This window comes from Moschus berezovskii, chromosome 2 (assembly GCF_049115385.1).
Source record: "Moschus berezovskii isolate FMDL1 chromosome 2, NW_MosBer_1.0, whole genome shotgun sequence".
Classification (NCBI taxonomy): Eukaryota; Metazoa; Chordata; class Mammalia; order Artiodactyla; family Moschidae; genus Moschus; species Moschus berezovskii.
In genome coordinates this window covers 67570290-67595637 of record NC_142461.1, presented here as the reverse complement: position 1 = coordinate 67595637, position 25348 = coordinate 67570290, and the positions used below count along the sequence as shown (strand labels likewise).

At 41.1% G+C, this 25348-nt stretch overlaps 1 protein-coding gene and 1 pseudogene across 5 annotated transcripts in view; both read right to left on the bottom strand.

Annotated features, from left to right (window-relative positions):
* CCDC93 (CCC complex scaffolding subunit CCDC93) overlaps positions 1–25348 on the bottom strand; it is a 105880-nt gene that overhangs the window by 35710 nt on the left and 44822 nt on the right. The gene's annotated exons all lie outside the window — the stretch shown is intronic.
* LOC148778545 (large ribosomal subunit protein eL42-like) overlaps positions 1–25348 on the bottom strand; it is a 32852-nt pseudogene that overhangs the window by 6040 nt on the left and 1464 nt on the right. The window contains exon 2 of the transcript XR_016035256.1: positions 17232–21837. The product of XR_016035256.1 is annotated as a large ribosomal subunit protein eL42-like (transcript). The remainder of the gene's footprint in view (positions 1–17231; positions 21838–25348) is intronic.

Genomic DNA, 25348 nt, shown 5'->3' with positions numbered 1-25348 from the left:
TCTTAGATTCCTTGATACTGATTTCCAAAATGTCACTGGCATATCCTTGGAGCATTTTACTCAGTACTTTACTAGCAGATTTACATAAACCTTCTATCTCATGGTTAATTGATATCTGAAATGGAATTAACTCCCCAACACAGGGACTACTCCCATGGTGTGTCTCTAGGTTTGACGTCAGGATGTCTTGATTGTCCTGACCTCCTCCGACTGTCCTTTTGCCTCTGGATCAGGCCAAGCTATGAGCAAGTGGGCTGCAGGGTATCCCCATCTCAGTCACCTCCCAGCAAGGCTTTCTCCAGGCTGCAGGGGTGAGGGGGTAGGGATGTACACATTCAGTGCTATTCTGTACCTGGCATGAGTTGGATGATGTCTCCAACTCTCAGCATGCTTTCCTGCTGGTAAACTGCTTTTATGGCCAAGGTCCCGACTGCATTTTCCACCTAGCTTTCACACCCTCTTATTGGTGTACCTGGCAATAAACACAGCCTTGTTGGAAAATGTGCCTTTGACACTTTCAAGAAACTTTCTTACAGGAAAATCAGTAGCTATCCTGCTATCTGGAAAGAGGACTTCCAGGCTCACTGGCTTTCCTGCTCTCTCTCACTTTAAATTTTTAGTCACATGGTTCTTTAAGATCCTTTCAGGGTTCTTTGAGGTCAAAATCCTTTTCACAATGATACTAAGATACGATTTTTTTTTCTCTCATTCTCTCATGCTCATACATCGAAATTTTCCAGCTGCTATATGACACGTGATGGTATCACTGCTCTGATGCTATATGTAAAACATTTATCATTATTATTTGCAAGTGAATTAATATGTAAGCATTTGGGACCTCCTCAGTAATTTTTAGCTTCCCAGGTGGCTCAGTGGGAAAGAATCTGCCTACTAAATGCAGGAGACTAAGGAGATGCAGGTTTGATCCCTGGGTCAGAAAGACTCCTTGGAGTAGGAAATGGCAACCCACTCCAGTATTCTTGCCTGGAAAATCCCCTGGACAGAGAAGCCTGGTGGGTCACAGTCCATAGGGTCACAAAGAGTCAGACACGACTGAGTGAATGAACATGCAGATTTAAGAGTTCGTACAGGCTCTTGAAACTAAAAATTTTGAGCATTGTTACTTTAAGGGGCCTAGCTAACTCACCGACTGGGACAGCTTCACTAACAGCTCTACCAGTGCAGTGGGCCCATCCGTAACACCAAGAGGGGATAGTTTTCTGATTCCACTTTTACTAGACAACTGCTTCAAACCAACCAGAGAGAAAACATTTGTAGTTCACAGAAAGGATGTTCAAGTCTCCACATAAACTTACTGTTAAACAACTCTGTTACGACAGTACATGTTCCAAGCAAACATGGGCTTTCAAAATCCTTTCTCTCGTTGCTAGGTAGCAATTCTCATTGCTCTGTGCAGTCCCTTAAATTTGCATCTGCAAAGTATTCATGTACATTAATGTCAGGATATTAAGTGCCATTTCCACATCTGACATTTCTCCAGTGCAATTAAAATGAACAACAAGGACATGAACAAGCTCACAGTACACATAAATTTGCAAATGCCTTCATTTGCCTAAGTCTAGAGATGGTGCTATGCAAACTGCTTTGTTTAATGGGAAGTTAGTTTTATAACAGAAAAAAATCATTTATTCTAGAGCTGAACTGAAGAGAGTTCTTAATCTAGTCAACAGAAAGCTGATTGTTCTCTATTTGAAACATATTTTCTGTGTTAAGTAACTGAAAATTTTCATTTCTTTCAAATACCCTCCTCAAAGCCAAAAGAACTAGACCAAGGTCTCTGAAACAGTATGGCTCATTTGACATTCTGTTCACTGAGTTTTCTCAGAAGAAAACTGGAACTGACCAAGTTGGATCTTAAAGGATGAGACTACATTGGACAGATGGAGAATCGAAGGGGCTTTAGAGTAAATCCTTGACAGAAAAAAATTAAGTCCTTGGGGTAACTCAACTGATTTCTACTTGAAAAGCCCAATGTCTCTTAAAGAATGCCAACCACCTATAAATATTTCATTTGTGTTTACATTAGAGCAAGTGCTAAAATGCCAATCTAATTTTGTTCAATAATTTCAGATTAAGAACGTGCTTTCAAAACGACAGGGTGGATTAAGATGGCATCTAGTGCAGATTCAATGTTTTCTAATAACTGACAGATGTTTGCAACTTCTACTCTAAGGGGAACCAGATATAAATGTCACTCAATAATATTAGTCCAGTTCAACATAGTAAATTCCTAAGAGAAACAAAAAATGATTACTTTAGCTAAAACTATATACTTTCATAATGGAAGACACCCAAAGGGTCATATATACACATCTACCTTCCTAAGTAAACTCCAGGACTTGGTGATGGACAGGGAGGCCTGGCCTGCTGCAGTCCATGGGGTCGCAAAGAGTCGGACACGACTGAACTGAACAGAACCTTCCTAATATAGGAATCTCTCCTATGTCCCCCCATTAAAATATGGCCACTAAAGCTGTCAATAATAAGGGATCCCTAAAAAAAACAAGGGATCCCTATATCAAGAGGATGCCACAAATTCTCCATACTGGGCAGACGAATTTCAGTTGTTGGACCCTCATGAACCCTCCCAGTGAAAACAAGTAAACAGGCAATATAAAATATTTATTTTTTAACCTTAAAAAAATCTATGAGCTAGAAAGGATGTAAGAAATCCTAGAAAGCCAAAAAGTCAAAGTGGGAATCCAGGAGGTAGGTGTACCCGTGGAGGCTGGCTTTTTTCTTGAGTGTGTGAGTAAAGTTGTTCAGTTGTGTCCAACTCTTTGCAATCCCATGGACTCTAGCCTACCAGGCTCCTCCTCCATGGAATTTTCCAGGCAAGAGTACTGGAATGGGTTGTCATTTCCTTCTCCAGAGGATCTTCCTGACCCAGGGATCAAACCCAAGTCTCCCACATTGCAGGCAGATGCTTTACCGTCTGAGCCACCAGGGAAGCCCTTTTTCTTGGGAGTATTTGCCAAAACCAATTGATCCCAAGCTTTGATTTTTAGAACTCAACAACTGCTTTGCATAATCCTTGGCACAGATGTAGGAAGGAAAAAAGTCTGCAATGAGATTTTGTTAGAATGGATTTGCCCTTGTGCAGTTCTATAATCTAAATGTACATAATACCTGAACGATACCAAAAACCTACTACATGCACAATGGGCCTGAGCTGGGTATGCCCAGGTGCACATAAGAGCAAAAGAAAATCCTCTCTGGAGGAACAGAGCTCCCTCAATAGAGAAATTTCCAAGCAGAATGAACTCACAGTCAGAAAACAAAAGCACACACAATTTCATGAGCAAAAGTCAGCAGAAACGAAGAGCAGAAACAGACATGCAAACTCAAATATACATGCTCATTTCTCCCTGAAGCCACAGAGGATGTATAATCACTCTCATATAACAGTTCAAGTTTTCAGCAGCATCCCAAGCTTTACAAGAAGATGTCAGCTCCTTTCCCCATCTTGGCTGCTCTCCCCTGGACATACCCTAGCTCACAATCCTTTTCAAGCACTCCTGACGGAATCTGAGCATGGCAGACAGGGATGGGACCACCCACTTTCCCTATCTACACTCTACTGCCATTAATGAAACAACAGACATAAATGTGTTTTTCAATATTCTTAACTCCCATTAATGAAATCCCATGAATTTCAAAGACCCATATTCATGCAGCCTTGCTGAGTTTTTGAAACATAAGTCTGGGCCCCAAGGTGAGCAGCAGCTGCTGCTGCTGCTGCTAAGTCACTTCAGTCGTGTCCGACTCTGTGTGACCCCATAGACGGAAGCCCACCAGGCTCCCCTGTCCCTGGGATTCTCCAGGCAAGAACACTGCAGTGGGTTGCCATTTCCTTCTCCAATGTGTGAGCAGAGGCATGAACAAAACCCAAAACATCCCACTTTCACCCACACAAGCTAATGTCAGGTAAGATGGCATGCTCATCAAATCCTGAATTGGCATAACTTATTTTTATGAAATAAAAGAGTTCATGCTTACTTTAAAAAAAAAATGTAATAGTTTGGGCTTAAAATTTCAATCTAAGATATTTTTGAATGTTGATTCTACTCTCTAATGTATTAGCTACCTTTTCTTTTCTAGCTTTAAATGACATTTAAATCGGATGAAGCTAATTCCTATGTCTTCATCCAAACTGCTAAAGAACCTGAAAAGGTATAAGCTATATAGGCTGTGTGGCTTGGGACAATCCCACCAGGCCAATTCATTAGCTAATACCACAGTACCATTCTCTGTATTGTTAGTTTTTGCATATTGTATAACTTAGTCAGAATTTAGGAAATCTTGGAGCAGTTCTGAGACACAAACATATTATTAGCATTATTCTTTCCAGATTTATATGTTTTTTTTTGATTGCTGTTTAGTTGCTAAGTTGTATCTGACTCTTTTGCAACCCCATGGACTGTAACCTGTCCATGGGATTTCCCAGGCAAGAATACTAGAGTGGGTTACCTTTTCCTTCTCCAGGAGATCATCTCAACCCAGGGATGTTCTGCACTGGCAGGTGGAATGTTAACCACTGAGCCACCTGGGAAATTTCTTCATCTCTAAATTCGGATTGGTTTAAATCTCTCTCACCACTTTCCTTTGTTTCATCAACTAACCTTTACTCAGATCCTATTACACGTGGTACAAAGTGTTAGGCATTGGGAAAGTAGAAAAAGACACAAACCTCACCTCTGGACCCTCATGGTCTAGTCAGGTAACACCTGCTCATTCATAAATAAAGGTGTTATACCTGCCACCTACTCCCCAAGCCTTCACTGTTTCAGAGAAAGAGAGAGTTTTGCATGGTCTTCTGGTTTCTTCTTCCTTCCTTCCTTTTTTCTTCCCTCCAACAAATGTTTATGAAAACCCCATTATGGCAAAGGTGATATACAATGCTCCCAGCTCTGACTGACAGTATACATTCTAGTCCTGGGAAAGAGGCAGAGACAAATGAAATAGTGCCTTGTGAGCAGTGCTACGAAGAAGACAACAGGAGCTGATCCACACATCAGAGGAACCACAGGAGGGAGAGTTACCCTAATGGCTATGGGTAAGTCTCCACCGAGGCTGATGGACAACCGGAAGAGGCTTCTGCTGAGTGTTATGATCTGCCAAGTGGCACAGTGGTAAAGAATCAGCCTGTAAGGCAGGAGATGTGGACTTGATCCCTGGGTTAGGAACATCCCCTAGAGAAGGAAATGGCAACCTACTCCAGTATTCTTGGCTGGAAAATTCCATGGACAGGGGAGCCTGGTAGGCTATGGTTTACGGAGTCATAAAGAGTTGGACACGACTGAGCACAGCATACACACATGATGTGTTAGGCAACAGAAACACAGAGATGGAAGGTGAAATCTTGGCCTTCCAGAAGTTTACAGATTTAGAATATGACCTGTCTAGTACCTGCGACCTTATGTGAAGAAATGGAGTCTAGGAGGAAGGGGTTTAAAAAATCCCTCCCCAGCCTTCATCACCCTGATCCCAACCTGGGTTTTTCTATCTGTGTCACAGTAGTAGGGCCCCAAGAGGACAGCTCCTCTCCTGCATCCTGCATGCCAATGTTGCTAGAAAAATGTTGTTTTTTTTTTGGGGGGGTGGGCATGGGTGATGAGATTAGAAAAATTCACACCTAAGCTTCTCAGAAATCACTGGCTCTAGCTCAAGACAGATTCTCTAGAAGAGTCAGGGACTTCTGGTTGCTTAGCATCCCATGACTTTCTGACTCTAGGTGAAGATACCAGTCCCTAGCCCTCTTGAACAATTACTTTCCCTTTCACCTCAGTTGGGTATAATTTTAAAGTCATCCATTCTGTCTATTAACAGGAGAAAAGTTCAGTATCAAAAATACCCAACTGTCAATTCTCTTTGGGCAGATACTGACATTTCGAGCGGCAACACCAATCAAGTAGCAAATGGCATCCATTTAAAAACATATGAATTACATTATTCTGTAATTCTTCTTTTTACAGGCTGATTGACTCCTACCCAGGAGCTCCTCAGGGGAGCACCATGCCTCAGTGAGAATGTATAACTCTATCCCTGTCCTTATACCTGACACTGCCTGGGATGTAGTATTGCTCAGTAGATTTTTGCTGAAGAAAAAGATCATTCCATCTAAGGGGTTAATTCTGTTAGGTGCCTGGCAGCAAAGAAATGCTGAAGACTTAAAATACCTCTAAAATGTAGCAATTTTCTTTATTTTAAGAAGACTTTGTAACACTAATTGGAAATACAACACCAGAGCAGAGAAATAAGAGCATGAAGAGGGCAGATGACATATTAGCCATTGATTCTCGCAGGTCAGTGCCATCCAGTGTAGTTAGACAGAATCCCTAAGGACTTTCTATGAACACAGGCTCATGGCAGTACAGCCATCAGGAACGCCCAGCACCCTCTGGTTTAATAACAGCGACCCCCTACCTTTGGGGAATCACTGTCTCCCACTCTCTCTTGTTCCAGAGTGGCTGCCGATCAGCAAGCCCACCTCCTGGCCAGAGCAAATGGCCGAGGAGGAATAAGTGACCTGACCTGTAACCAACAAGTGAAAGTGAAAGTCCCTCAGTCGTGTCTGACTCTTTGCAACCCCATGGACTATACAGCCCATGGGATTCTCCAGGCCAGAATACTGGAGTGGGGAGCCTTTCCCTTCTCCAGGGGATCTTCCCAACCCAGAGATCGAACTCAGGTCTCCTGCACTGCAGGCAGATTCTTTACCAGCTCAGCCACAAGGGAAGCCTATAACCAACAAAGGAGAACCCTTTCTTAGGACTTTGCACACAGATGAGGGAGGGTGATGGAGACTGAAACAGTCTGTGGTGAGGTCCCCCAGGTGACAGACACAGAGGCAGAGTGAAGCGAGTTTTCAAGGGCAAAGAGAGATGACAAGGAAGGTGCGTCCCTGGGACCCCTGCCTTCAAGGACACCCCCACCTCCTGTTATGAAAGCTGAAAAAGGCTCTTTTTTGCTTATACCATCATTCCGGGCAGACTTCCTATCACTTGCAACCAAAAGGCTCCTAGAAGGCTACTCTTAAGGTGAATGAATGACAGAACTTGAGGCAATTTTCTCAGCTGGTTGTATCACGTAGAGCGAACATGACCATGGCTGCTGCTGCTGCTGCTGCTAAGTCACTTCAGTCGTGTCCGACTCTATGTGACCCCATAGATGGAAGCCCACCAGGCTCCCCTGTCCCTGGGATTCTCCAGGCAAGAACACTGGAGTGGGTTGCCATTTCCTTCTCCAATGTGTGAAAGTGAAAAGTGAAAGTGAAGTCGCTCAGTCGGGTCCAACCCTTAGCGACCCCATGGACTGCAGCCTACCAGGCTGCTCCATCCATGGGATTTTCTAGGCAAGAGTACTGGAGTGGCTTGCCATTGCCTTCTCCATGGCTGAGGGGGGACAAAACCTACTCTAATAAGACCATACCTACCAATGTGGCTGTCTGCTTTCTTCAGAGTCTTTCCTTCCGTTGGGTTTTTATATGTGCATCCCTGAGCAGACCATGGCCATTACCTCTCTGTGGTTACACCCAGGTCCTAATCACCTAATGAGATGCCCCAAATGCTCTTGAAAAACAAAATTTCAGGACAGAATACAGGCTACTGATGAACTGCCAGAGAACCACTCACAGAATTAAAAGGTCAGAAGTAATTCGTGTCAGAATTTCTTAATCACTGGACAGGAAAAAATTTCAAAACCTACCAAGAATTCCTTCTAAAAATAAGTCTCCTGATGACCTAAAATGCCTCATCTTAAAATAAGATTGAGATATTGACAGTCTTCTGGCTAGGATATTACACTCTGGAGAGCTGGATGAGAACATTTCAATATGGCATTTTCCAGTGATATGAAAAACCACATCCTCCAAACAGAAAATTCCAGTTTTCAATAGCTTAGGTGCGACTGTGTGTGAGTGCCTGGGCTGCGTCATTTTCCTTTTTACTTGTTCCTGTGGTTAGTTTCCAACATGACCTGACCTCTTCACTCCACTCAGCCCAAGGTGAGCGGTTAGACATTGGGAGAGTCTAAAGATGCTTTGTTACTGAAAAAAGCCTGGGAGGCAGACACTAAGGATGGCCAAGGAGGCTGTCACGCTGCCCTCTGAGGACACTACCCTGTCACAGAGATTGGTTTCAAAGTCAGCCAGGCATGTACGCAAATCTGGGACTTATTATTAGCTACATGGTAAGAAATGGCAACCCACTCCAGTGTTCTTGCCTGGAGAATCCCAGGGACGGGGGAACCTGGTGGGCTGCCATCTATGGGGTCACACAGAGTTGGACACGACTGAAGTGACTTAGCAGCAGCAGCAGTGGACAAATTTCCACTGATCTTAGTTCCATTTCCTAAACAGATACAATGTCACATGCTTATGTACTGAGCACCAATACTGCCAGGTGCTTGGTGAGGCTCCAACATTATAGAGACAGGTAAAATGTGGTCCAGTCTACATAGGTAAAAGTGAAAGTGTTAGTCATTAGCCCAGCAGGCTCCTCTGTCCACGGGATTTCCCAGGCAAGCATACTGGAGTGGGTTGTCATTCTCTTCTTCAGGGGATCTTCCCGACCCAGGGATCGACCTTGGTCTCCTGCATTGCAGGTGGATTCCTTAACATCTGAGCCACCAGGGAGGAGGAGAAGGGGGTGACAGAGGATGAGTCAGTGATAGCATCACTGACTCAATGGACATGAGTTCGAGCAAACTCCAGGAGATGGGGAGGACAGAGGAGCCTGGCGTGCTGCAGGCCATGGGGCTGCAAAGAGTGAGACATGGCTCTAAGCAACCACAACAATGGACACATAAACAGGTTAACTTCAACTGCATACTGAGTCAGAACAATGATGGAAGGAGGCAGAGGATTATAAGCAAAGAGGCAACATGCTCTTTTGAAAATTAAATAAAAAAATAGTATAAAAAGTATCTGGAATGGAAATTGATAAAGATACTGGAGCAGGAAGACATGGAATTTACCTCTTCCATGAATTGTCAAAAATACACTTATATATGGAACAGTTCCTACTGAAAACTAACTGGGAAGTGGAAGAAAGACTCCTATACAATCAAGGTCTGTAAGAAAAATCCACATGTAATCAGATAGGAGGGGTTCCTTGGTGTCTCAGGGGTAAAGAATCCCAGATTTGATCCCTGAGTCAGGAAAATCCTCTGGAGAAGGAAACGGCAACACACTCCAGTATTTTTGCCTAGAGAATCCCATGGACAGAGGAGCCCGGCAGGTTACAGTCTATGGGGTCACAAAAGAGTTGGATACAACTTAGTGACTACAACAACAACAAATTAAGTAGGAAGGGAAGAAAAGTTATCAGGTCAGGTCCCCTAGAAGGGAACGCAGAGAAAAAGGGAGATCACACAAGTGGAGATCCGTCCCAGGGAGGGAGCACTTCAAGCTCATGTTGGGCTCCCTGTGGTCTGGGGTCCATCACAGGGAAGATGAGCCCCCTGAGCTGACTGGAGGGCCAGTGGGACTAACAGGAGGGCCGTGGCAAGCCTAGACTGTGCTTGTGAGAAGCACATCTGCTTGCTCTCAGGGAAGGGCAGAGGGTAGACTGAGGACTGCTCCAGTGGCAGCCAGGTTTCCTACAACCGTCCTGGCATATGCCCCAGCCTGAAACAAGCAAATGCCCCAGCCTCACTCATTTCATCTCACAGCTCCATAAGGGGCTGAGGGTTGTCATGACTGAGGTGAGAGCCCAGCCACTGCTGGCACTCACTCAGGCAGCGCATCAGAAGCAGCCCCAATCCCTGACGGCACCCAGGCCCCACAGCCCACAGCCTGATCAAGACTGAGAGCCCATGCGGGTCCCCCATCTGTCCTGTGACATGGCTCTATGACATGGCAGGGGAGGCTGGGGGCAGTGATTGGCTATAAGGGACAACAGAAGACTTGGACCCAAAGCTGTCTGAATAGGGTGGGGGCAGCCATTGGTGGTGCTTGCGCAGGTGGCACTTGGGAGGCAGCCCTGGCCTCTGTCTATGGCTGGCCCACCACAGCCTGCAACCTATCTTGAGCTGAGAGCCCACAGAGGCTCCTATTGCTCCAGCACTGCTCCCCTGTCTGGGGCATGGGTCTCAGCACCAAGAGAGGGGAAAGCACATACTTAAAGGGAACAGTTAGCTTGGAGTCAGCCCTCTGGGCTTCTGTTTCAGCAACTGGGGATCTCTTCCTGTTCCTGACACAACAGGAATGGGCACCGAGCAGACAGGAAGCTTTAGCTTACAACTGGCTCCAACTCAAGCCCCTCCACCTACAGCCCCACCTTCTGCCAAGGTGAGAGCTGCCAGCATACCTCTGAGGAAAGACGTGACTTGCTCTGATGTCAAATCCAGCTCTCCCACCAAAGGCAGTAGGCACATGCAGTCTGTATAGGGACACACACATAAAGACACCCTTCAAGACTGCAATAGGTAACTGTTTCATGTAAATTCATAGAAGAAGAGAAACTTAAGTAAAACTAGAAAGCAGAGGAGCTGGTCTCAATTGAGAGAGCAAAAGAAATCCTTGGGAAAAAAAGAAATACAAATAAACAAATTACCAGATAAAGAATTCAAAGCAGAGATGCGGGAGACGCCCGGCTCCAGCGGCGCAGGCGCAGACGCGGGAGACGCCCGGCTCCGGCGGCGCAGGCGCGGGAGACGCCTGACTCCAGCGCAACTGACCACATGCAGAATCGTGGCTGAGATGAGCTACCCCGCGCCCAGGGTTAGGGCGGTGGCTGAGAGGAGCTGTACCACGTTCAGGAGGCGGTGGCTGCTTGGGCACCGGAGGGCCGAGAGGAGCTGATCTACATTCAAAGCAGGAGGCGCGGCCTTGAGGAGATACCCCTCATCCAAGGTAAGGTACAGCGGCTGCGCCTTGCTGGAGCAGCTGGGAAGAGATACTCCACGACCAAGTGGAATATAAGAATCCAGTGTTCTGGGGAGGAAGGAACAAGATGGCGGAGGGATAAGATGGCAAGACCACTTTCTCCCCCACAAATTCATCAAAAGAACATTTGAACGCGGAGTAAAGTCCACAAAACAACTTCTGAATACTGGCAGAGGACATCAGGCTCCCAGAAAAGCAGCCCATTGTCTTCTAAAGGAGAGAGAAGAAATCCAGCTCCACCCACCAGAACACCGACACATGCTTCCCTAACCAGGGAACCCGGACAAGTCACCCGTCCAACCCCACACACAGCGAAGAAACTACGTAATAAAGAGAACTCCACAAACTGCAAGAAGAGGGAAAGGACACCCCAAGCAAAGCAATATAAGCAAGATGAAGAGGCAGAGAAATACCCAGCAAGTAAAGGAACAAGATAATTGCCCACCAACACAAACAAAAGAAGATATAGGGAATTTACCTGATAAAGAATTTCAAATTTTGATGGTGAAAATGATTCAAAATCTTGAAAGAAAAATGGAGTTACAGATAAATAACCTGGAGAAAAGGATTGAGAAGATGGAAGAAAGATTTAATAAGGACTTAGAAGAAATAAAAAACAGTCAATATACAATGAATAATGCAATAGATGAGATCAGAAACACTCTGGAGGGAACAAACAGTAGAATAACAGAGGCAGAAGACAGGATAAGCGAACTAGAAGATAGAATTGTAGAAATAAATGAAACAGGAAAAAAAGAAAAACGAATTAAAAGAAATGAGGACAATATTAGAGACCTCTGGGACAATGTTAAACGCTCCAACATTCGAATCATAGGAGTCCCAGAAGAAGAAGACAAAAAGAAAGACCATGAGAGAATACTTGAGGAGATAATAGTTGAAAACTTCCCTAAAATGGGGAAAGAAATAATCACCCAAGTCCAAGAAACCCAGAGAGTCCCCAACAGGATAAACCCAAGGCGAAATACTCCAAGACACATATTAATCAAATTAACAAAGATCAAACACAAAGAACAAATATTAAAAGCAGCAAGGGAAAAGCAGCAAATAACACATAAGGGGATTCCCATAAAGGATAACAGCTGATCTTTCAACAGAAACTCTTCAGGCCAGAAGGGAGTGGCAAGACATACTTAAAGTGATGAAAGAAAATACCCTACAGCCCAGATTACTATACCCAGCAAGGATCTCATTCAAATATGAAGGAGAAATCAAAAGCTTTACAGACAAGCAAAAGCTGAGGGAATTCAGCATCACCAAACCAGCTCTCCAACAAATGCTAAAGGATCTTCTATAGACAGGATACACAGAAAGAGTGTATAAACTTGAACCCAAAGCAATAAAGAAAATGGCTACGGGATCGTACTTATCAATAATTACCTTAAACGTAAATGGGTTGAAATTTTCAAAAAGGCTAGGAAACAATTCTCATAGCCATCAATAGTTCAGTGTTGAGTTCATGAATAGTTTTTAAAGTTTGGGACAAACTGTAGTATTTGCTATTTGAAGTACTATTTGTATTTGGCATATTACGATGTAACATTGGTCTTCATTTCCATCTTAAAACGCCTAAAAATGCCTAACAGGTTTTTAGATTTGTGAATTTTAGTTGAAATGTATTTTACGATGTTACTAAACCTGCAGAAATATTGAAATATTTCAGAGAACTTATTCACTGTACATTTAATTTATTTTATTTATAAAAGTTATGAACTGTAGAAAGTTTTACTTGTTGGGTCAAATGCTTGTTGCTTCAAATGCTTGTTGCATTTGAAGTGCTAGTTACAAGAAAATCAAATACCTTCAATGTATAAATGCTATTAAGTTTTTAAAGGACTCTGGAGTATAAGTAAGTTTGTTTAAAGAAATTTAGTCTGTTCAACTTGAAAAAAATAAATAAAATTGGAAAAAAAATAATAAAATAAAAAAAAAATATTTAGTTGCTGTGGCAAATAACAGATTTTAGAGTAAATTAAAAAAATCGGCTAGTAGCTATAAGACAGTTAATGAACCGACTCAATAAATTGTTATTAAAAACCTAGTAACTTTGTAACTACAGGTTAGGATTAAAATTAATTGTTTGATTTAAAAAAAAAAAAGAATTCAAAGCATTAGTAAGAAAAATGTTGACTGAATTATGGAAAAGAATAGATGAACACAATGAAAATTTTAATCAGGAACTAGAAAATATAAGGAAGAATGAATCAGAAACGAAAAATACGATAACAAATAAAAAACACACCAGAAAGAATGAAAGTAGACTAAGTGATAAGGAAGAACACAGAAGTGATCTGGAAGATAAGAATTATGGAAATAATCCAGTTAGAACAGCAAAAAGTAAAAAACAAATATGGAAAAATGAAAGCAGTTTAAAAGATCTCTGAGATAACATCAGGGTTACCAACATTGGCATTATAGGGGCCTCAAGAGGAGAGAGAGAAAAGGGAACTAAAAATATATTGATAAAATTATAGCTAAACATTCCCAAACCTGAAGAAGGAAAGATATCAAGGTACAGGAAGCACAGAGGGTCCCAAACAAGATGAACTCAATCAGACCCAGCCAAGACATAGCATAATCAAATTGCAACAATTAAAACTAAACGGAGAGTTTTAAAGGCAGCAAGAGAAAAACAGAGTCATATACATGGGAACCTCCATAAGGCTATCTGCCGATTTTTCTGCAGGATAGAGGGAGTGGTGTGATATACTCAAAATGCTGAAAGAGAAAATCCTACAACCTAGGATATGCTATCCAGCAAGTTTATAAATTAGAATTGAAATTGAAAGAGAGATAAAGAACTTCTCAGACAAGCAAAAACGAAGAGTTCATCAATACCAAACCTATCCTAAAATGTTAAAGTGCCTTCTCTAGATGGAAAACAAAAGGCTATAACAAAAAGTGAGAATCCATAGAAAAAGACAAATCCCACTAGGAAAGGCAAATATACAGTGAGGGCTGGGGATATATAACTCTAGCTTAATAATAAGCTAGGATGAAGGTTAAAAGACAAAAACTGCAAAAGCAACTATGACCACAGTCAGCTGTGAAGGGACAGACCTGAAGACGCGAAATGTGACATCAGAACCACAACATGTTGGGGAGCGGAGTGAAAACATGTAGATGCTTTAGAATGTGTCTGAACTTATGTGACTGTAAGTTTAAAACAAGTAGATACCGTTAGAAGCCAAGGTATATGGGGTCATGGTAACCACAAACCAAATGCTTCCAATAGATACACAAAAACTAGAAGGAAACACAAGCATCCACTAAAGAACAACACAGGAAGAAATACAAAGGAAGAAATGAACAGAGAAGAACTATAAAGACAATAGGAAAACAAGTTATAAAAGAGCTATGTATGTATAAAGCAGATATGTGTAAGTACATCCCTATCAATAATTACTTTGAATATCCATGGCCTGGGGCTTCCCAGGTGGCGCTAACAGCAAAGAACCCACCTGCCAATGCAGGAGATATACGAGACACTGGTTCGATCCCTGGGTCTTGAAGAATCCCAGGAGGAGGAACTGGCAGCCCACTCCAGTATTCTTGCCTGGAGAATCCTGTGGACAGAGGAGCCTGGCAGGCTACAGTCCACAGGGTCACACACAGTTGGACATGACTAAAGTGACAGCACGCATGCACGCATCCATGGACTAAATGTATCAATCAAAAGACACAGGGTAGATGACTGGATAAAAAATCCCTCCAAAAACAAGACTCATCTATATACTGTTTACCGGAGACTCACTTTACAGCTGGAGACATATACAGACTATAACAGTGAGGGGAGAAAAAGACTTCATGCAAACAGAAATGACGAGAAAGCACGTGTAACAATGCTCATACCAGACAAAACAGACTTTGAGACAAAGTCTCTGACAAAAGATGACGAAGGGCACTGTATAATGATAATGGGATCAATACAAGGAGAGGATATGTGTTAACAGATACACATCCTATATGGAGCAAACATTAACAGACATAAATGAAGAAACTAACAATAATACAATAACAGTAGACTTTAGCACCCCACTTACATCAACGGACAGATCACCCAGAGAGAAAATCATTACGGTAACAGTGGTCTTAAATGATACAATCAACCAATTGGATGTAACAGATATCTACAAGACACTCCATCCCAAAGCAGCAGAATACACATTCTTTTCAAGCATACATCTAATGCTCTCCAAGATAGATCACAAGCTAGGCCACAGGCAAGTCTCAACAACCCTAAGAGGACAGAAATTGTACAAGCATTTTTTTTCCCCCACCACAATGGTATAAAACTGGAAATCAATTATAGAAAGAAAAATAAGAACAGCACAAACATGTGAAGGCTAAGCAACATGCTACTAAAAAACCAATGAGTTAATGATAAACTCAAAGGGAAAATCAGAAAATACCTACAGACAAAAGAAAATGGAAATACAACTTTTACTGCAGCAAAAGCAGTTCTAAGAGGGAAGTTTACAAGAAACAAGAAAAACAGGTCTTCTTCAAGAAACAGAAAAGGTCTCAAACAAACAACCTAGCACGTAAAGGAATCAGAAAAAGAACAAAGTCCAAAGTCAGCAGAATGAAGGAAATTATAAAGATCAGAGAGGAAATAAACAACACAGATCAAAAGAACAATGGGGGGAAAATCAATGAAACTAAGAGCAGTCTTTTTTTCTTTAAAAGATAATCTTAACTGAATACATTTAGCCAGGCTCATAAGGAAGAAAAAAGAAAGAGGACTCAAATAAACAAATTAAGAAATTAAAGAGAAGAAATAACAAATTATGCCATAGATATATAAAACTCATAAGAGAATGGTATAACCAGTTATATACAAACAAATCGGACAACTTAGAACAGGCAAGTTTCTACTAACATACAGTCTGCCAAAACTAGGTCAAGAATAAATAATTTGACAGACTACTAGATATGAAATAGGAAAAAAAAAAAAAACACCTCTGTAAACGAAGGTCAGGACCAGCTGGCTTCACTGGAGAATTCGACCAAACATACAAAGAACTTATATCTATCCTTCCTGAACTATTCCAAAAAAATTCAAGGATAGAACACTCACAAATTAATTTTACTGAACCGTCATTACTCTGCTATCAAAACCAGACAAAGACACTATCAAAAAAGAAAATTACAAACCAGTATCTTTAATGAATGTAGATGCAAAAATCCTCAATGAAACATCAGGAAACTGAATTCAACAACATATACAAAGAACCATACACCATGATTAAGTGGGATTTACTCCAAGATTTCAAGTATGATCCAACATTTGCAAATCAATCAATGTTAAAAACCACATTAACAAAAGGAAAGATGAAAATCACAGGATCATAGACACAGAAAAAGCACTTCACAAAACTGAACATTTATTCATGATAACAACTCTCAAAATGGGTATAAAAGGAATATACATCAACACAATTAAGGCCAGTTATAATAAACCCACAGCTAACATCATACATAATGGGAAAAAGCTGAAAGCCTTTCCCCTAAAATCAGGAAGAAGACAAGAACGCCCACTCTTACTACTTCTATTTAACACTGTATTGAAATCCTAACCACAGCAATCAGACAAGAAAGAGAAAGAAACGGGGAGGAAGGGATGGAGACAGAGACAAAGACAGAGAAGGAAAGGAAGAAAGAGGATCAAATTGTAAGGGAAGATGTAAAATGGTTATTATTTTCAGATGACATGGTACTACATATAGAAAACCCTAGTCTCCACCAAAAAACTATTAGAACCAGTAAGTAAATTCCGTAAGGTTTCAGAATACGAGATCAATATACAGAAATCTGCTGCATTTCTATATACTAATAATGAATTATCACAAAGTTAAAAAAATCCCATTTAAAACTGCATCCAAAAAATTACCAAGGAATAAACTTAACCAAGGAGATGAAAGACCTGAATGCTGAAAACTATAAAACACTGAAAAGGGAAATTGAAGATGATTTAAATGGAAAGATATCCTACGCTCTTGGATTGGAAGAATCAATATTATTAAAATGACCATATTATATTACCCAAAGCAATCTACAGACTTAATGTAATCCTTTTCAAAACACCCATGACACGGATAATTCCAAAATTTATATGGAACCAGAAAATACCCCAAATTACCAAAACAATCTTGAGAAAAATGAACAAAGCTAGAGGTATCATGTTCCCCAACTTTAAACTATGCTACAGAGCTACAGAAATTAAAACAGCACGCTACTGGTACAAAAACAGACACATAGATCAATGCAACAGAACAGAAAGCCCAGAAATAAATCCACACACCTGTAAGGAGATCCAATCAGTCCATTCTAAAGGAGATCAATCCTGGGTGTTCATTGGAAGGACTGATGCTAAAGCTGAAACTCCAATACTTTGGCCACCTCATGCGACGAGTTGACTCACTGGAAAAGACTCTGATGCTAGGAGGGATTGGGGACAGGAGGAGAAGGGGACGACAGAGAATGAGATGGCTGGATGGCATCACTGACTCAATGGACATGAGTTTGAGTGAACTCTGGGAGTTGGTGATGGACAGGGAGGCCTGGCGTGCTGTGATTCATGGGGTCACAAAGAGTCAGACGCGACTAAGCGACTGAACTGAACTGAATGATCAATTAATCTACAACAAAGGAGGCAAGACTATATAATGACTTTTAAAAGAACCTTTAACAAGCAGTTCTGGGAAAACTGGATAGCACCATGTAAAAAAATGAGATTATAACATTCCTTAACACCACATGCAAAAATAAACTCAAAATGTATTAAAGACCTAAATGTAAGACCTGAAACCATAAAACTCCTAGAAAAGAACATTGGCAGAACACTCTTAAACATAAATCATAGAATATTCCTTTGGATCTGTCTCCTAAGGCAAAATAAATAAATAAAAGTAAAAATAAACAAATGGGACCTAATTACACTTAAAAAGCTTTTGCACAGCAAAGGAAACCACTGACAAAATGAAAAGACAATTGTCGGAATGGGAGAAAATATTTACAAGTGATACAATCAATAAGGGATTAGTGTTCATAATATATAGACAGCTCATACAACTCAATATTAAAAAAAAAACAATTAAAAAACAGGCAGAAGATCTGAACAGACATTTTCCCAAAAAAGATGCACAGATGGCTAACAGGCCCATGAAAAGATGTTCAACATCACTAACGATTCAGTTCAGTTCAGTCGCTCAGTCGTGTCCGACTCTCCGCGATCCCATGAATCACAGCACGCCAGGCCTCCCTGTCCATCACCAACTAAATCAAAACCATAAAAAGCTATCACCTTACATCTGTCAAAATGGCTATCATCAAAAAGCCTATAAATAACACCTATCAGGGAGGATGCAGAGAAATGGGAACCCCTGTACACTAACTGACAGGAATGTAGACTGGTGCAGCACCTATGGAAAATAGTATGGAGGTTCCCCAAAAGCCTAAAAATAGAACTACTAAATAATCCAAAAATTCCACTTGTGGGTATATATCCCCAAAAACCATAAATGCTAATTCAGAAAGGTACATTCACCTCAATGTTCACAGCAGCATTACTTAAAACAGTCAAGATGTGGAAGCAACCTGAGTGTCCATCAACAGATGAATGGAAATGATGTCAGTGCATATACATATGTACACAAAGGAATGTTACTCAGCCATAAAAAATGAAGTTTTGCCATTTGAAACAACATGGAAGGACATGGAGAGTATTATGCTTAGTGAAAGAAGCCAGAAAGACAAATATTTTATGTCATCATTTATATGTAGAATCTAAAAAATAAACTCACAGATACAGAAAACAAACTAGTGTTTACCAGTGGGGAAAGGGGTCAGGGGAGGAACAAGATAGGGGTATGGGATTAAGAGATACAAAGTATTAATATTCAGTTCAGTTCAGTTCTGTCCCTCAGTCGAGTCAGACTCTTTGCTACCCCATGAACCACAGCACGCCAGGCCTCCCTGTCCATCACCAACTCCTGGAGTTTACCCAAACTCATGTCCATTGAGTCAGTGATGCCATCTAACCATCTCATCCTCTGTCGTCCCCTTCTCCTCCTGCCTTCAATCTTTCCCAACATCAGGGTTTTTTCAAATGAGTCAGCTCTTCGCATCAGGCAGCCAAAATATTGGAGTTTCAGCTTTAACAACAGTCCTTCCAATGAATACCCAGGACTGATCTCCTTTAGGATGGACTGGCTGGATCTCCTTGCAGTCCAAGGGACTCTCAAGAGTCTTCTCCAACACCACAGTTTAAAAGCATCAATTCTTCGGCGCTCAGCTTTCTTTATAGTACAACACATGACTAATGGAAAAACCATAGCCTTGACTAGACGGACCTTTGTTGAAAAAGTGATGTCTCTGCTTTTTAATACGCTCCCTAGGTTGGTCATAACTTTCCAAGGAGTAAGTGTCTTTTAATTTCATGGCTGCAGTCACCATCTGCAGTGATTTTGAAGCCCAGAAAAATAAAGTCTGACACTGTTTCCCCATCTATTTTCCATGAAGTGATGGGACCAGATGCCATGATCTTAGTTTTCTGAATGTTGAGCTTTAGGCCAACTTTTTCACTCTCCTCTTTCACCTTCATCAAGAGGGTCTTTAGTTCTTCTTCACTTTCTGCCATAAGGGTGGTGTCATTTGCATATCTGAGGTTATTGATATTTCTCCCAGCAATCTTGATTCCAGCTTATGCTTCATCCAGCCCAGCGTTTCTCATGATGTACTCTGCATATAAGTTAAACAAGCAGGGTGACAATATACAACCCTGATGCACTCCTTTTCCTATTTGGAACCAGTCTGTTGTTCCATGTCCAGTTCTAACTGTTGCTTCCTGACCTGCATATAGGTTTCTCAAGAGGCAGGTAAGGTAGTCTGGTATTCCCATCTCTTTCAGAATTTTCCACAGTTTATTGTGATCCACACAGTCAAAGGCTTTGGCATAGTTAATGAAGCAGAAACATGTTTTTTTGGAACTCTCTTGCTTTTTTGAACCTCCAGAGGATGTTGGAAATTTGACCTCTGGTTCCTCTGCCTTTTCTAAAACCTGCTTGAACATCTCGAAGGTCACGGTTCATACTGTTGAAGCCTGGCTTGGAGAATTTTGAGCATGACTTCACTAGCGTGTGAGACAAGTGCAATTGTGTGGTAGTTTGAGCATTCTTTGGCACTGCCTTTCTTTGGGATTGGAATGAAAACTGACCTTTTCCAGTCCTGTGGCCACTGCTGAGTTTTCCAAATTTGCTGGCATATTGAGTGCAGCACTTTCACAGCAGCATCTTTTGGGATCTGAAATAGCTCAACTGGCATTCCATCACCTCCATTAGCTTTGTTCATAGTGATGCTTCCTAAGGCCCACTTGACTTTACATTCCAGAATGTCTGGATCTAGGTGAGTGATCACACCATCGTTATTATCTGGGTTGTGAAGATCTTTTTTGTATAGTTCTTCTGTGTATTCCTGCCACCTCTTCTTAATATCTTCTGCTTCTTTTAGATCCATACCATTTCTGTCCTTTACTGAGCCCATCTTTGCATGAAATGTTCCCTTGCTATCTCTAATTTTCTTGAAAAGCTCTCTAGTCTTTCCTATTATTTTTTTCCCTCTATTTCTTTGCACTGATCGCTGAGGAAGGCTTTCTTATCTCTCCTTGCTATTCTTTGGAACTCTGCATTCAGATGCTTATATCTTTCTTTTTCTCCTTTGCTTTTCACTTCTTTTCTTTTCACAGCTATTTGTAACGCCTCCTCAGACAGCCATTTTGCTTTTTTGCATTTCTTTTTCTTGGGGATGGTCTTGATCCCTGTCTCCTGTACAATATCACAAACCTCTGTCCATAGTTCATTAGGCACTCTATTAGATCTAGTCCCTTAAATCTATTTCTCACTTCCACTGTATAATCATAAGGGATTTGATTTAGGTCATATCTGAATGGTCTAGTGGTTTTCCCCACTTTCTTCAATTTAAGTCTGAATTTGGCAAAAAGGAATTCATGATCTGAGCCAGTCAGATCCCGGTCTTGCTTTTTGCTGACTCTATAGAGTTTCTCCATCTTTGGCTGCAAAGTATATAATCAATCTGATTTCGGTGTTGACCATCTGGTGATGTCCATGTGTAGAGTTCTCTTATGTTGTTGCAAGAGGGTGTTTGCTATGACTAGTGCTTTCTCTTGGCAAAACTATTAATACTATGTATAAAATAAATAAGCGTCAAGGATACACTGTATATCAAGGATACATTATAGCCGTTATTTTGTAATAATTTTAAAAGGAGAACAGTCTATAAAAATATTGAACCACTACACTGTATACCTGAAAGTAATATTGTAAATTAACTATATTTAATAAATTGTTTTTAAAATACCTGGCAATGAGATGGCACTTAGGGTAGATTCTTTTTTTTTTGATGGCACTTTTATTTCCCTTCCAAGAAAACCAACTGAAACTAAATGAAGTAAATGGTCTCAAATTTTTATTGTCTTCATAATAAATCAAAATATGAAGCTCAAAACTGGATCACTTGGCCCTTTCTCTTCTTATCACCTCCCATCTCAAAATGCTTGCATCTCTTAACAGCCAGCATTCTCTTCAATCAGAAGTTGGGCTCAATGCATTCAAGAGTCGGTATAATCTTCTTTGTAGTTTTAGCCTTTTTCTGGAAAATCAGCTTAGTCTGCCCACCACAGCCACTCTGCTTCCTGTCATAATGCCACTTTCCCTGGGCGTACACAGAATCCTTGCCCTTCTTGTACTGTGTCACTTTGTGGGGTTGGTGCTTCTCACACTTCTTACAGAAAGTCCGGTGGGTTTTTGGAACTTTCACCACATTTGCAAGAGCGATAACAGCACAGATAAAAAGCAGAGCAGATTCTTCTGATTCCTCAACAGACCTGTGATCTACAAAATGTTTTCATATCTTGTCTCAGAGAGATGCTGACTAAGAAAGACGGAGTTGCACATTAGTCAAAATGGTGTACAGCTGGTTAACATGTGGCATTGAGTAAGAGTCCCTTCCTGCCCTTGCCTGGCTCTGCTTCCTTCCCCTTCCTTTTGGTATAGTAGAGTGGAAATACTTTGGGGACAGCCAAATCCTTAGTTTTCTGCAAATCACAGTACTAGATTCCTCTTCCCCGTAACAGTGAATGATAAGATGCAGTGAACATGTTAGACAGCAGTACCACAAGGCACAGTGATGCCTCAGCAAAAACATTCTGGGAAGGGTGCACGTTCTGGAAACAAAGAGAGATGGAGCTCCTTGATTGGACTCTGTCAACACTCATGAATTATGTACATGGAAGCTTCTTTACATTCTTCTTCCCTGTTGCTTTACAGGAACCATATTGAATTCACATCTCAGGGACTTTCTTTGAAACACATGAATTAACCATATTATACTGTTATACTTTACCAGTGAAAGAGAAGCCTGCATATGTTTTTTACTTCACTTTTTATTTTTCAGTGCCTGCTGACCTCCCAGTGACTTGCACCAAGCAGGCTGTTTGATTCATTTCTCAGGTACAATATCATTTTCACACTTTCATCCTCCAAAAATTATTGTTCCTTTTCTTCACTAAGCAAAAATTCATCCTGATCTCAGCCCAATTTGGGTTTCTTTCAAGTGCCACCAAAAGGCTTTCCTTCTGAGCATTCTTCAATTCCGTCTTTACTTTCAAGCATTTCATTACTGAGGCCCTGAAGGCAGGGGCATGGATTTTTAGATAAATTGCCTTATTTCAGTCCAATTTATGGCAGTAAGATTAAAGAGAAAAACGAACACACCATGGTGGACAGCTCTGACAGAGCCCCACGGTCTCTGTAACCGTGGTGGGATGAATGTGACTGCATGCACATCAATACGTCACATAAAACCATAATGTCAGTCTTGTGAGGAGGGGTTTCACTTGCAGAAACAAGGGGTGACGTTGGAGAGGCACAGCTGGCAAGGAACTGAGGATAGCCTCTAGCTGATAGCCAGAACTGCTGACTTCAGCCAACAGGTGTCAAGGGACTGAATGCTGCCAAGAACCATGTGGATCCTTCCCCAGTCGAGCCTCAGATGAGACTACTGCCCAGGTCAGCACTTTTACTAACTTTGTAAGAGTCTGAAACAAAGGCTACATGGTGCCACACACAGAAACCATGAGATAATATACTATGTTATTTTAGGCCACTGTATTTGTGTAATATTGCTATGTAGCAACACATACTAAATTCACAGAGAAAGAGAAAAGCAACCCCTGACATCTGAGAGCCAAGCTGGTACTCTCAGCAAGGCCCTGGTGTTGCTAGGAGCTGGGCTGCATTCATACTAGGATTCTGTGTTAAATATAAATAACTCCAGAGGACATCAACATCAGACAGGGTCACAAGGATCAAGAAAAAAACATGACCACTCTGTAATGTCTGTATATGGGCAAAAACATTAACACTGTTCAAATCCCCTAAATGATCAAACATCCCCCTATATTGGCTAATATGAACATAGAGCTTTAACCTTGATTCTTTTCCCTTGGCCCATAGAGAAGATTTCTTTAGATACTCATTCACCGAATTATCCCCCCTTAATGGATGGAGGAGCCTGGTAGGCTGCAGTCCATGGGGTCGCTAAGGGTCGGACACGACTGAGCGACTTCACTTTCACTTTTTACTTTCACACATTGGAGAAGGAAATGGCAACCCACTCCGGTGTTCTTGCCTGGAGAATCCCAGGGACGGGGGAGCCTGGTGGGCTTCCGTCTATGGGGTCACACAGAGTCGGACACGACTGAAGTGACTTAGCAGCAGCAGCAGCAGCAATGCATCTAACACAGAGCAAAGCTCTACTTTCTCTAATCTTCCCCTAAATCACCTAAAAGAAGTCTGAATCCCATAAGTCTTTCGTAAGGCCTCCTTACTGAGATGCTATTTGATTCTCCACTGTGGTGTGGTCTCCTTCACTACAAACAGCAATAAACCCAACTTGTCTAACTATGGGTATGTTCCCAGAGGTCTTTGACTGGAAGACACTGACAACAGCAAACAAAGCAAATTAAGAAAAACAAAAGCAAACATGATTTTATCATGGTATGTGCATAAAAACCAAGAAAGGAAGAAATAACAGAGCTCAAATTTATCATGGTATGCAGCATAAACCAAGAAAGGAAGAAATAACAGAGCTCAAATTAGATCTAAAATACAAAAAAAAAATAACAAAGTATCTCCAAATTAGTATAAAGAAATTATTTGATAAATGGTATTAAGGTAAGTGGATAGGAGCAGGAAAACTAGGATGGATACAGATTGTGGACTAAGTAAGAATGAACTCTACGTAGCATAAAGGATTAAACACAAATAAAAAATTATGATCTGAAATGTAATGAATATCAGATCAATGTAAAAAGAACACTGCCATTTTGAAACAAAAAGACTGATCAATTTGGGTACCAACGCCTTGCATGAGAAGAAAAGCAATACACAAATCAAAGAACAGCCTGAGACATATGTGCATCACCGTGACAAAATATTTAAGTCCAGAATAGAGACTTTAATCAAATTTACAAGGAAAACATCAGATACCAGAAAGATAAGTGAGTAAAGGCTTCAACAGATCAGTCAAATAAGCAGAAAACAGAGCAAACAAAAACATGCAATCATGTTCAAGCCACTCAGTGGTCCAAAGAGGTACTATTTTATAGCCACTAAGGCAGCAAGTCAGACAAATGAACAGAGAGGGAGACGCTTGGACCATCCTGGAAGCCCCTTCATGGAGGGAGTATTTTATATTGCTACAACTTATTTATAAAGCAACACAGAGGAGACTGCATCCAATCTTTAGACTCTTAGGAAATCTTTCCAAAGAAACCATTTGTTCAGATTTTACAAGAGGATTATCTACAATGGTAAACAAAAGTCTAACAACAGGGAAATGTTTAATGAATTGTGCTGGATTATCTAGCATTCACATAATTATGAAGACCAGAAACATGGAAAATATTTATGACTTAATGTGATCAAAATAAAAAAAATGCAGTTTATAAAAGTGTAAATAAAGGTTACCATTAGCTGCATGGCTATAATGTGACCCAGGCACTGTTTTGGGCATTTTTGTCACATTTCATTTAATCTTCACAATACCCTGCCACCCTGCCAAGAGAGTTATATTATTCTCATTTTATAGATGAAGATACTAGGGCAAAGCGATTAAATAAAGTGGCCAATGTCACAGAGCTGGGAAGTTGAGGAGACAGACATGAACCAAGATAGGACTCCAACGCTCTATTTGTAACTACACTGTTTTACCTCTTTTACACACACATGATGGCTGCAACTAGGTGCCACCATGGATATCTGGGACAAATACTGGATTAAATATGCAAATGTGAAATAACTGTGATATGGGAATAGGATTAAAATCAATTTAATTACAAAA